The following is a 12,572-nucleotide window of genomic DNA, read 5'->3' on the forward strand; positions in this document are numbered from 1 at the left end:
GTCTGTGAGTCTATTTCTATTTTATAAATAAATTCATTTGTTTTATTTTTTTAGATTCCATATATAAGTGATGTCATTTATAATATTTGTCTTTCTCTGTCTGACTTACTTCACTTAGTATGATAATTTCCAGGTCCATCCATGTTGCGGCAAATGGCGCTATTTCATTCTTTTATGGCTGGGTAGTTTTCCATTGTAGATATGTACCACATCTTCTTTACCCACTCATCTGTCGGTGGACACTTAGGTCGCTTCCATGTCTTGGCTATTGTAGATACTGCTGCAATGAGCATTGGGGTGCATGTATCTTTTCGAGTTAGAATTTTCTCTGGATAGATGCCCAGGGGCTCTGACCCCTGGACGGTGGGGCCCAGCTTCCCTGCCCGCTGCACCTCTTCCCTTGTCCATCTGGAGGTCTCTGGGTTTGGGTCGGGCAGTAGCCCGCCGGCCAGCCCCAGCCCCGCGCTGAGCTCCAGAGCCTGGCTCAGACGGCCAGGGCCCTGGAGCCTCTCTGCTCTGGGCTCAGCTCGCCTCTGAGGCTCCCCCTGGGGTGGGTGGTGCTTCCCTGTGGCCCAGGGTCCTCAGCCACCTCCCAAGCATCAATCTGGGCGGCCCCTGTGCTCCCCAGATGCCAGCCTTCCGCACCAGCAGGCCCAGGCCAAGCGGGCAGCTTCCTACCTGTCCCCAGCCCAGCAGGCTGGACTCTCATGGCCCAGCAGGCTGGACCGAGTTTCCGGACAGGGAGCTGGAGGCCGGCCTGGCCATGAGAGTGCGGGGTGCCCCTGCCCCCTGCCCATCAGGATAGAGCCTCTTTGTCCCAGCATCTGGCTCCTTTGGAAGGGACACAAAACTCTCCCTCCCCACAGCCTGGAGCCCTGGTCCTTGTGCAGCCCGACTCAGCGATTATGAACAGACACTGGTGCTGGGCGGGGTTGGTCCCCGAGGGAAACGCCCTTGGGGTTTGGGGCCGGCCCTCGGTCCTCTCCTGCTGCTGACCCCGGCCGTGGCCATCCAGCCTTTGCCCCCAACCTGGGGGTTTCTGGAGCAGCCGGCCATGGGGAGGGTCTCCAGTGGGTGGTCACCCGCGGAGGGAGGGGTGGCGCCAGCGCCCTCACCCTGCCCGGGGGCTGCCCACTCGAGCTGCACTGCAGGCGGGTAGGTGTTTACCCGCATGTGTGGGTAGTTTGGTTCCTGTTCAGACGGGAGGGGGGAGGCGGGGCAACCCTGGGAGGGGAGCAGAGGGTCTGCGGGGCAGGGGCACTGGGGTGGTGGAGCTGCCCCGTCTGATGGGTCAGGGGAGGAGCCTGTTAACATGTTCCCGGTTGACTCGGAAGGAAGGACAAACTCTCTCTTTTTAACCTTTTATTTTGAGAGAACTGAGGATTCACATGCAGGTGTGAGAACGGATACAGACAGCTCCCGGGTCCCTTTGTCCACTCTGCCCCCTGCTGACCTCTTGCACGGCTGTGGGGCAGCACCCCACCTGGACGCTGGTGTTGGTACCACCCACGCTTGTGCAGATCCCTCAACACGGGCGCTGAGGGTGTGAATGTGTATTTCGTGTCAGGCTCCCATGTCCTCCACAGCCCAGGTACAGAACCTTCCATCCCCACGAGAACACCCTCCTCCTCTGGCCCCTCCCGCCCCTTAAGCCCTGAAATCACTGCAGTTTTGCCACCTGGAGATTGTTGTGTGAACGGAATCCCACAGGGCAGCCTTGAGACCCATCGTCTTGCCCCTTTCCCGTGGAGCACTGTATCCGGTGCGTGGCTGGACCACACTTCGTTCAGCTGCTCACCTGCGGGGGGACGCGGGCTGTCACAGCTGGGGCAGGATGTGCAGAGTGCGCAGAGGTTTTTGTGTGGACCCGTTTTCACGTCTCTTGGGTGGATGCCCAGTGGACGATCACTTTTAACCCACGAAATAACCGTGGGCTACTGGAACCCCCCCATGTATTCACCAAGACGTGGGGTGAGGGCAGGGGTCACGTGTCTCAGAGGGACGGCTGAGCGGGGAGCAGGGAGAGGCAGAACCTGGTTGGCTACCTTAGGACCCGCCACCCAAACCTCACAGATGCTCATCAGAGGTGCCCGAGGGCCCCCGCTTCTCAGATGAGATGCTCTGGAGGGGCAGTCCCTGGGGAAGGAGAGGTGGTCTTATTGGGGGGGGCTGGTTCCTGAGGAGGGAGGCCAACTGGAGAAGGAGACTGTGTGGGGTAGATGGTGCCCCCCCGCCCCCCAAATACGTCCATGTTCAGATATCAGCGTCTGGAACCGGTCCCTGCCTCCCAAGGGAGCCCTCTGCCCTCCCAGAGACCCCTCTGCCCTGGAAAAAGATCCGTTGCAGATGGGATTAGGGTGAGGCTACTGAGATGAGGTCATCCTGGATAAACCCAGTGGGCCCTCCACCAGCGGCAGGTGTCCTCACCAGGAGACAGAAGAGGAGAGACACGGCCACGGAGCTGAGACTGGGGTGATGTGACCACAAGCCCGAGCAGCTGCACGCGGCAGGAAGGACCCTCCCCTGGAGCCTCCAGAGGGAGCTCAGCCCTGCCCACACCTGGGTTTCAGACTTCTGGGCTCTAGAACTGCGACAAGAGAATAAACTCCTGCTGTGTGGAGCCCCTGTCTGGGGTCCAGTGTTACGGCCGCCTCAGGACAGGGATACAGGGCGTGCTCGCTGAGCCCCACCACCCCAGGAGGCTCCCTGTTACGTGGCAGGAGAAGCCCGCGGCAGGGTGAGGGACAGGCTTGGAGAAGCGGCCTCCACCCTCCATCGGACTTCCTCTGCCGCCCTGGCCGCCCGAGCACCCGCAGCCGGGCTCACGCACCGGAAGGCCAGGGCGGGGCTCCCGCACCGGAAGGCCTGGGCGGGGCTCCCGCACCGGAAGGCCTGGGCGGGGCTCCCGCACCGGAAGGCCTGGGCGGGCTCCACTAGGTGCAGGGGCATCCCGGACCACCTTCATAATCTTTGCTGTGAAATTGCTCTAAAAATAAAGTTTATTTTAAAAGGAGGGGACACAGGGTCCATTGACCGATGGATGATAAAGATGTGGTACATATACACAATGGAATACTACTCAGCCATAAAAAGAACGCAATAATGCCATTTGCAGCAACATGAATGGACCTAGAGACCATCATACTGAGTGGAGTAAGCCAGAAAGAGAAAGACAGATAGCATATGATCTCACTTATATGCAGAATCTAAAAAAAAAAAACAAAAAAAAAAACCGATGCAAATCACCTTATTTACAAAACAGAAACAGACTCACAGACTTAGAGAGTGAATATGGTTACCAGAGGGGAAGGGTGGCGGGCAGCGATAGCTAGGCAGTTTGGGATTGAGATGTACACACTGCTGCACTTAAAATAGATAACCAAGGGACTGCCCTGGTGGTCCAGTGGTAAAGAATCCACCTTCCAATGCAGGGGGTGCGGGTTTGACCCCTGGCCGGGGACCTAAGATCCCACATGCTGCAGAGCTCATGCACCTCAACAAGAGAGCCCACGTGCTCCAACATCCAGAGCCCATGTGCCCCGGAGCCCAGGCGCCACAACTAGAGAGAGGAAACCCACACGCCTCAACTAGAGAGAAGCACGCGCACCGCAGGGAAGACCCAATGCAGCTGAAAAAAAGAAAAAATAAAATAGATAACCAAAAAGGACCTAATATTCTGTAATAACCTAAATGGGAAAGGAATTTGGAAAAGAAAATATACAAGCACATGTATAACTGAATCACTTTGCCGTGCACCTGAAACTAACGCAATATCGTTAATCAACTATACTCCAATATAAAATAAAACAAAAATAAGCAAAAGGAGGGAAAATAAAGGACAATAAATTAATAATGCAAAATCAAGGCAGAAAAGTTTAACCCCATGGCATTGGTATCACACCTTATATGTCTTCTGGTGGCATTTGACCTTCAGGAAAGGACTGGGTGTTGAGATTATCTCTTTGAAGGTAATAATGATGGGCTGTCCTCAGCAGAGAAGATGCAGGGGCCACATGCTAGTCCATAGCATGGGTTTTACCATGTGCCCAGAACTGTAAACTTACGCGTGGCATATAGTAGGTGCTCAGTCATCATTTGGTTAAAAAGAGCAAATAAATGGATCTGAATTCTAGAATTTTTTGTTATTCAAATTGCAATAGGTCTCTGTTCAAATTCAAAACATAAATGATTTTTCCCATTGATCTGAAGAATAAATCATTTACTTGGGAGGGTTGACAAATATAGCAAATAAAAATACAGAATGCTCTGTTACATTTGAATTTCTGATAGTAAATAAGAAATCCACTATCAGAGAGTTTTTAGATAGTTTTGATTGCTTTTAGCTATGATTCCCCACACATTACCTGGGACATACTTATAGGAGAACATCTGTTGCTTATCTTAAGCTCACGTTGAACGGGAGTCCTGCTGTTGTCTGCCAGACGTCCCTCCGGAAGGGGCATATCTGCTAGCAAGGATCTTTGTTGTATAAAGATTGTCCCTCTGGAAAGCCGAGAGGGCAGGAACCAGGAGGCTCCAGGGGTGGCAGAACCAGGGGGACAGAAAACCAAAGACTGACAGACCTGCAGGCAACCACTTCTGACTTCCTTGGCGATCGGCTCAGAAGTGTTCTAAACACACGACGCCTAGGTGCTGATTAGCTAGTGTGTGCCCTGTGTGTGTAAGTGCATTAGCTTGTGTGTGCCCTGTGTGTGTAAGTGCATTAGCTTGTGTGTGCCCTGTGTGTGTAAGTGCATTAGCTTGTGTGTGCCCTGTGTGTGTAAGTGCATTAGCTAGTGTGTGCCCTGTGTGTGTTAGTGCATTAGCTTGTGTGTGCCCTGTGTGTGTAAGTGCATTAGCTTGTGTGTGCCCTGTGTGTGTAAGTGCATTAGCTAGTGTGTGCCCTGTGTGTGTAAGTGCATTAGCTAGTGTGTGCCCTGTGTGTGTAAGTGCATTAGCTTGTGTGTGCCCTGTGTGTGTAAGTGCATTAGCTTGTGTGTGCCCTGTGTGTGTAAGTGCATTAGCTAGTGTGTGCCCTGTGTGTGTAAGTGCATTAGCTAGTGTGTGCCCTGTGTGTGTTAGTGCATTAGCTAGTGTGTGCCCTGTGTGTGTTAGTGCATTAGCTTGTGTGTGCCCTGTGTGTGTAAGTGCATTAGCTAGTGTGTGCCCTGTGTGTGTAAGTGCATTAGCTAGTGTGTGCCCTGTGTGTGTAAGTGCATTAGCTAGTGTGTGCCCTGTGTGTGTTAGTGCATTAGCTAGTGTGTGCCCTGTGTGTGTTAGTGCATTAGCTTGTGTGTGCCCTGTGTGTGTAAGTGCATTAGCTAGTGTGTGCCCTGTGTGTGTTAGTGCATTAGCTTGTGTGTGCCCTGTGTGTGTAAGTGCATTAGCTAGTGTGTGCCCTGTGTGTGTAAGTGCATTAGCTAGTGCGTGCCCTGTGTGTGTAAGTGCATTAGCTAGTGTGTGCCCTGTGTGTGTTAGTGCATTAGCTAGTGTGTGCCCTGTGTGTGTTAGTGCATTAGCTAGTGTGTGCCCTGTGTGTGTAAGTGCATTAGCTAGTGTGTGCCCTGTGTGTGTAAGTGCATTAGCTAGTGTGTGCCCTGTGTGTGTTAGTGCATTAGCTTGTGTGTGCCCTGTGTGTGTTAGTGCATTAGCTAGTGTGTGCCCTGTGTGTGTTAGTGCATTAGCTTGTGTGTGCCCTGTGTGTGTTAGTGCATTAGCTAGTGTGTGCCCTGTGTGTGTTAGTGCATTAGCTAGTGTGTGCCCTGTGTGTGTAAGTGCATTAGCTTGTGTGTGCCCTGTGTGTGTTAGTGCATTAGCTAGTGTGTGCCCTGTGTGTGTTAGTGCATTAGCTAGTGTGTGCCCTGTGTGTGTTAGTGCATTAGCTAGTGTGTGCCCTGTGTGTGTAAGTGCATTAGCTAGTGTGTGCCCTGTGTGTGTAAGTGCATTAGCTAGTGTGTGCCCTGTGTGTGTAAGTGCATTAGCTAGTGTGTGCCCTGTGTGTGTAAGTGCATTAGCTAGTGTGTGCCCTGTGTGTGTAAGTGCATTAGCTAGTGTGTGCCCTGTGTGTGTAAGTGCATTAGCTTGTGTGTGCCCTGTGTGTGTAAGTGCATTAGCTTGTGTGTGCCCTGTGTGTGTTAGTGCATTAGCTTGTGTGTGCCCTGTGTGTGTTAGTGCATTAGCTAGTGTGTGCCCTGTGTGTGTAAGTGCATTAGCTAGTGTGTGCCCTGTGTGTGTAAGCGCATTAGCTAGTGTGTGCCCTGTGTGTGTTAGCGCATTAGCTAGTGTGTGCCCTGTGTGTGTTAGCGCATTAGCTAGTGTGTGCCCTGTGTGTGTTAGCTCATTAGCTTGTGTGTGCCCTGTGTGTGTTAGCGCATTAGCTAGTGTGTGCCCTGTGTGTGTTAGCGCATTAGCTAGTGTGTGCCCTGTGTGTGTTAGTGCATTAGCTAGTGTGTGCCCTGTGTGTGTTAGTGCATTAGCTTGTGTGTGCCCTGTGTGTGTAAGTGCATTAGCTAGTGTGTGCCCTGTGTGTGTTAGCGCATTAGCTAGTGTGTGCCCTGTGTGTGTAAGTGCATTAGCTTGTGTGTGCCCTGTGTGTGTTAGTGCATTAGCTAGTGTGTGCCCTGTGTGTGTTAGCGCATTAGCTAGTGTGTGCCCTGTGTGTGTTAGTGCATTAGCTAGTGTGTGCCCTGTGTGTGTTAGTGCATTAGCTAGTGTGTGCCCTGTGTGTGTTAGTGCATTAGCTAGTGTGTGCCCTGTGTGTGTTAGTGCATTAGCTAGTGTGTGCCCTGTGTGTGTAAGTGCATTAGCTAGTGTGTGCCCTGTGTGTGTTAGCGCATTAGCTTGTGTGTGCCCTGTGTGTGTTAGTGCGAGGACTCTGGTGTTGATCAAGCAGGAGGCAGGACTCCGGATGGCGGTCCCATACAACGTGCTTTTCTGGGCCCACGGGGTCTGGCGACAGTGGGGTGTGGGCTCCACCCGGAAGCGGAATGGGGGAAGGGCTGCCTTTTGTCTGGACGCAGCTCTCTGATCTGCTTAGTTTCGTTTTCCTTAATCCTTCCTCCCAATCACATACCCTTTCTGGCTTCTTCCCTCTGGCCGTCCTCTCCTCCCCCCACCCCTCTTTCCTGACCACCTTTTCCCTTCCATACCCAGGTGAGATGTCTCCTCTTCCAGTAGTTTCTCCTGGTCCCCAAACTGGGCTAGATGTGCCACATTCAGCCATATGCCTTGAGCCCTGTCTCTCCCATTGGCACCTACTTCAGGGACTGTTTAGGGCCGCCTCTCTGTCGCAGGTGCCCCAGGGCCAGGGGCCGGAGCTGCACGTTCACAGTTGTAGGACCAGCACCAAACAGCACCCAGCACACCTCAAGCGCTCTGCAAATATTTGTTGAATGAATGGATTACTCATAATAACTTGGTTTTCCGTTCATACACAGGAATAGTCAAGTAAAAGAACGTCAGCTCTCAAACTGGTTTAATCCCAGGTAAGATGGAAAGTGTCTGCACATGAACACACACACACACACGCACACGCACACACACACACACACACACACGAACTCAATTTGGAGTGATTAATTTTTTCTTTTTTCCCCAGTCACTAAATTATAGGCGTCCTGGGAGGTCTCCAGTAGCTGGAGTTTATACTGACCCACTCTACTTGCTGGAAGCTTCCTGGTTTACTCAGGGAAAGGGCATCCCGCTGGGGGCAGCTTAAAAAAGCCACCAACGGCTTCTCTTGATTGTGGCCTCGGCTCCCAGGGGAGGGTCCCGTCCTCTGTAGTGGTTAAGGAGCATCTGCTTTCTGGTCATATGCCATCATTTATTAGCCAATTCCCTCTTGGTTTTAGATTGTTCACAGTTTGGGGCTCTTGCGAGGAATGTTCCAGGGACTAACCATGTACGTATATATTCTTACATTGTCCTGTGAGTTTATCTGTGGGTAAATTCCCCAAACATAGCCATTAGATCAAAGAAGGCAGATATGAATTTCTTTTACATTATGCCTTTACTTTATTTTTTGGCCACACTGTGTGGCATGTGGGATCTTAATTCCCTGATCAGGGATTGAACCCACGGCTCCTGCATTGGAAGCGTGGGGTCTTAACCACTGGACCGCAAGGGAAATACCCAGATATTTAAATTTTTGAGGTAAGTTGCTAAATTTCCTTTTACTAAAGGTACCTTTTTACTGTCTTATCTACAGTGGATAAACTAAAGTATCATAAAATTTTTTTAATCTTAGCAAAATTGCTGGTTAGAATATCCCAATTCAGTCTGCATTTTTGTAGTTATTATTGCGTTTTAGCATATGTTAATGTCTATCACTCATTTGTATTTAATCTTCTGTGAATTCCTTTTTCAAACGTGTATTTTCTAAATGGGCCTCAGGTGCTGAGAATTAGATTAATCAGAATCCATGATTCGTGACACACCGTCCTCATCTGTTTATGCAAAACCTGTGTATTATTGATCTGTGTGTTTGCTTTTGCTTACTTTTCATGAAACAAAAACGGTAACCTTCTATGACTCGCATCGGCTTCGTGTTGTCCCCTGTCCCTTTGTCCTGCCCCCTCGCCACCCCCCTCACCTCTGAGATAGTCATCATTCTGAATCCTGATTGATCATACTCTTGCTTTCCTTTTTATATAATTTATCTACAAGTACTCTGAACAGTCTATTTTTGAATTTTAGCTCTTTGTGACTTTATGAAGAGGATATCATGCTTATGTAATCTTCCAGGGCTTACAGTTCCCCTTGATACTCTCTTTCTAACGTTCACCTGAGTTTGTCGCTGTAATTCATTTTGGACAGCTGTATAACACCCAGGGTGGAAATATTCCAGCTGACTCATCAGCTGTGCTTCTCTCGGGCACCTGAACCATTTCTGTGCTTTTGCTGTTACAGTGCTGCCCGCACCATTCTTATGCCTGCTTTGTGGCACATGTGGGCAAGAGCCTCACTTGGGTGGAAGGGGAGCCACTGGGAGGCTGGGCATTTGCTGTCCAACCTGGAAGATGGTGTCAAATCATTGCCCAAGGCAGGTACCCACCCCAGTTTAAATCCCCAAAGGTTTCCTTGCTTTCTGATGCTTGGTGCCGCCAGTGTGGTGGGCATAAAGTCTCTCTTGAGGTATATCACCAAAAATGATGGAGTCCTCACTTCCAATTATTTTCTCCTCCATAAAACCAATGAGAAAACTGGCAAAAATTGTTATAATCAACTCATTCAGCACTCTGGAAATTAACAAAAGGCTTATACCAATCTGGGGAGCATTTGCTCAAGAAAAACAGCTGGTGGCTCTCAGTAAGAAAAGTGAGGTTTGTGGCATTTTAACTTGCCTTGGGCTGACTGCCTCTCTCCAGCTCTGCAGTGGCCTTGAGTCAGATTCTCCCTCCCTTCCCAGGCTTCATCGTTGCTCTTGGTTGTTATGTTTGTTCGTTTAATGACTTTTCTGAGCTAATTTTTATAAAATATACGGCCACTGAAATCTCTGCTCACTTAGGGAGAATCTTATTTACAGAGTTGCCGTATTATATTATTTAAGTTATTTATTTTCAACCCAAAACTACCAAACTTGCAAAGAAACAAGACAGTAGGGCCTGTACAAAAGAAAAAAAGAAATTAATAGAAACTATGCCTGAAGAAGCCCAGGTGTTGGACTTACTAAAGTTTAAATCAGCTATTTTATTTATTTATTTATTTTTTGTGGTACGCGGGCCTCTCACTCTTGTGGCTTCTCCCGTTGCGGAGCACAGGCTCTGGACGCGCAGGCTCAGTGGCCATGGCTCACGGGCCCAGCCGCTCCGCGGCATGTGGGATCTTCCCGGACCGGGGCACGAACCCGCGTCCCCTGCATCGGCAGGCGGACTCTCAACCACTGCGCCACCAGGGAAGCCCTAAATCAGCTATTTTAAATAACAAAGAACTAAAGGAAACCAAAGTATGAGGACAACGTCTTACCAAAGACAATATCAATAAAGATGAAGGAATTATTAAAAAAAGAACCAAATAGAAATTCTGGAGTTAAAAAGTGAAACATCTGAAATAAAAAATTTGCTAGAGGAGATCAACGGTAGATTTGAGCAGGCTGAAGAAAGAATCAGTAATCCAAGGAGCTCAACAAATTCCCGTGGATAAATTAAAAGAGATCCACCACTAGATACATCATAATCAAAGTGTCAAAAACCAAAAGCAAAGAAAGGATCTTGAAAGTAACAAAAGAGAAGTGATTCAATAAGATTAACCAATGATTTTTAATCAGACACCATGAAGGCTAGAAAGCAGTGGGACAAAATATTTTAAATGCTGGAAGAAAAAAACCCTGTCAACTAAGAATTCTATATCAGAAAAAAATATCCTTCATAAAAAGGGGGGTGGTTGGGCTTCCTTGGTGGTGCAGTGGTTGAGAGTCCGCCTGTCGATGCAGGGGACACGGGCTCGTGCCCCAGTCCGGGAAGATCCCACATGCCGTGGAGTGGCTGGGCCCGTGAGCCATGGCCGCTGAGCCTGCGCGTCCGGAGCCTGTGCTCCGCAACGGGAGAGGCCACAACAGTGAGAGGCCCGTGTACCACACACACAAAAAAAGTGGGGGATTGGTTAAGAATCCACCTGCCAATGCAGGGGACACGGGTTCGAGCCCTGGTCTGGGAAGATCCCACATGCCATGGAGCAACTAAGCCCGTGCACCACAACTACTGAGCCTGTGCTCCAGAGCCCACACGCCACAACTACTGAAGCCCACGTGCCTAGAGCCCGTGCTCCGCAACAACAGAAGCCACCGCAATGAGAAGCTCACATACCACAACGAAGAGTAGCCCCCGCTCGCTGCAACTAGAGAAAGCCTGCACACAGCAACGAAGACCCAATGCAGCCAAAACTAAATAAATAAATATTCTCTTTAAAAAAAGGGGAGGAAGAAGAAGTAGAAGAGGGATGAGGAAGAGGAGGAGGAATTCAAACATTCCAGGAAAATAAAAACTGAGAAAATGTATCACTTGCAGAGTTGCTGTACAAGAAATACTGAAGGAAAATTTTCAGGCTGAAAAAATGGGAAACTAGACAATAACTTGAGTCCACATAATGAAATACAGACAACCAGTAAATATATAAGACAATTAGGTAAATATAAAAGACAAATTAAATGCATTTTTGTAATTTTCTTTTTCACCTGTCTGATTTACAAGATTGCTAATAAGGCAATAATTATGAATCTGTGTCAATGGCCACAAAATGTATAAACATGTAATTAGCATCACAATAACAGCACAAAGGACAGGAGAAGACATGGGGCTATACAGGAGCAAAGTTTTTGTATACCATAGAAATTAAGTTAGTATTAGTTGATCTAGATTGTTACAAGTTAAGGTGCTAATTGTAATCCCCAAGCCAACTACTAAGAAAATAACTAAACTATATAGTGAAAGAAGAAAGAAGTGCATTAAAATGGTAGAGTGTAGAAAATATCTATTTCACATAAGAGAAGGCATTGATAGAAGACCAGAGGAACAAAAAGGATATAAGACATATAGGAAACAAACAGCAAAATGGCCACTGTGCTATTACACTTTGTGGATGGATTAAACACTCCAGTTAAAAGGCAGAGACTGTTACAGCCCAGACCTACTGTATTCCACCTCTTTGCATGACAGACATTTAACAGAATAAAGTCAACGTGTACACACTACTGTGTATAAAATAGATAATCAACAAGGACCTATTGTATAGTACAGGGAACTCTACTCAATACTCTGTAATAACCTATATGGGAAAAGAATCTGAAAAAGAATAGATATACATATATGTATAACTGAATCACTTTGCTGTACACCTGAAACTAACACAACACTGTAAGTCAACTATACTCCAATATAAAATGAAAATTTTTAAAAAGGGCAGAGACTGTGAGAATGGATTAAAAAACCATGATCCAACCATATGCTGTCTACAAAAGACAATTTAGATTCAAAACCACTCACAGACCTAGTTTAGGCTGAACTAAAAGGATTGAAAAAGTATACCATGGGAATAGTAACCAAAAGAGAGCTAGAGGGGCTACACTAATATCAAATGAAATAGACAAAGATAAAAACTGTTACTATGGACAAAATAGGACATTTTTAATGATAAAAGAGTTCAATCCATTAAGAAGAAATAACAATTATTAACATGCATGCATGTAACAACAGAGTCCTAAAAAGTTACAGAATTGAAGGGAGAAACTGACAATTCAACAACAACAGTTGGAGACCACAATACCTAACTTTCAATAATGAACAGAGAAACTAGACAGAAAATCAACAAGTAAATGGAAGGCTTGAAGAACACTGCAAACTAGACCTAAGAGACATCTGTAGGGCTTCCCTGGTGGCGCAGTGGTTGAGAGTCCGCCTGCCAATGCAGGGGACATGGGTTCGTGCCCCGGTCTGGGAAGATCCCACATGCCGCGGAGCGGCTGGGCCCGCGAACCATGACCGCTGAGCCTGTGCGTCCGGAGCCTGTGCTCCGCAATGGGAGAGGCCACAACAGTGAGAGGCCCGCGTACCGCAAAAAAAAAAAAAAAGACCCTACAA

The sequence above is a fragment of the Grampus griseus genome (genome assembly GCF_964374135.1).
Source record: "Grampus griseus genome assembly, chromosome: 6".
NCBI classification, from domain to species: Eukaryota; Metazoa; Chordata; class Mammalia; order Artiodactyla; family Delphinidae; genus Grampus; species Grampus griseus.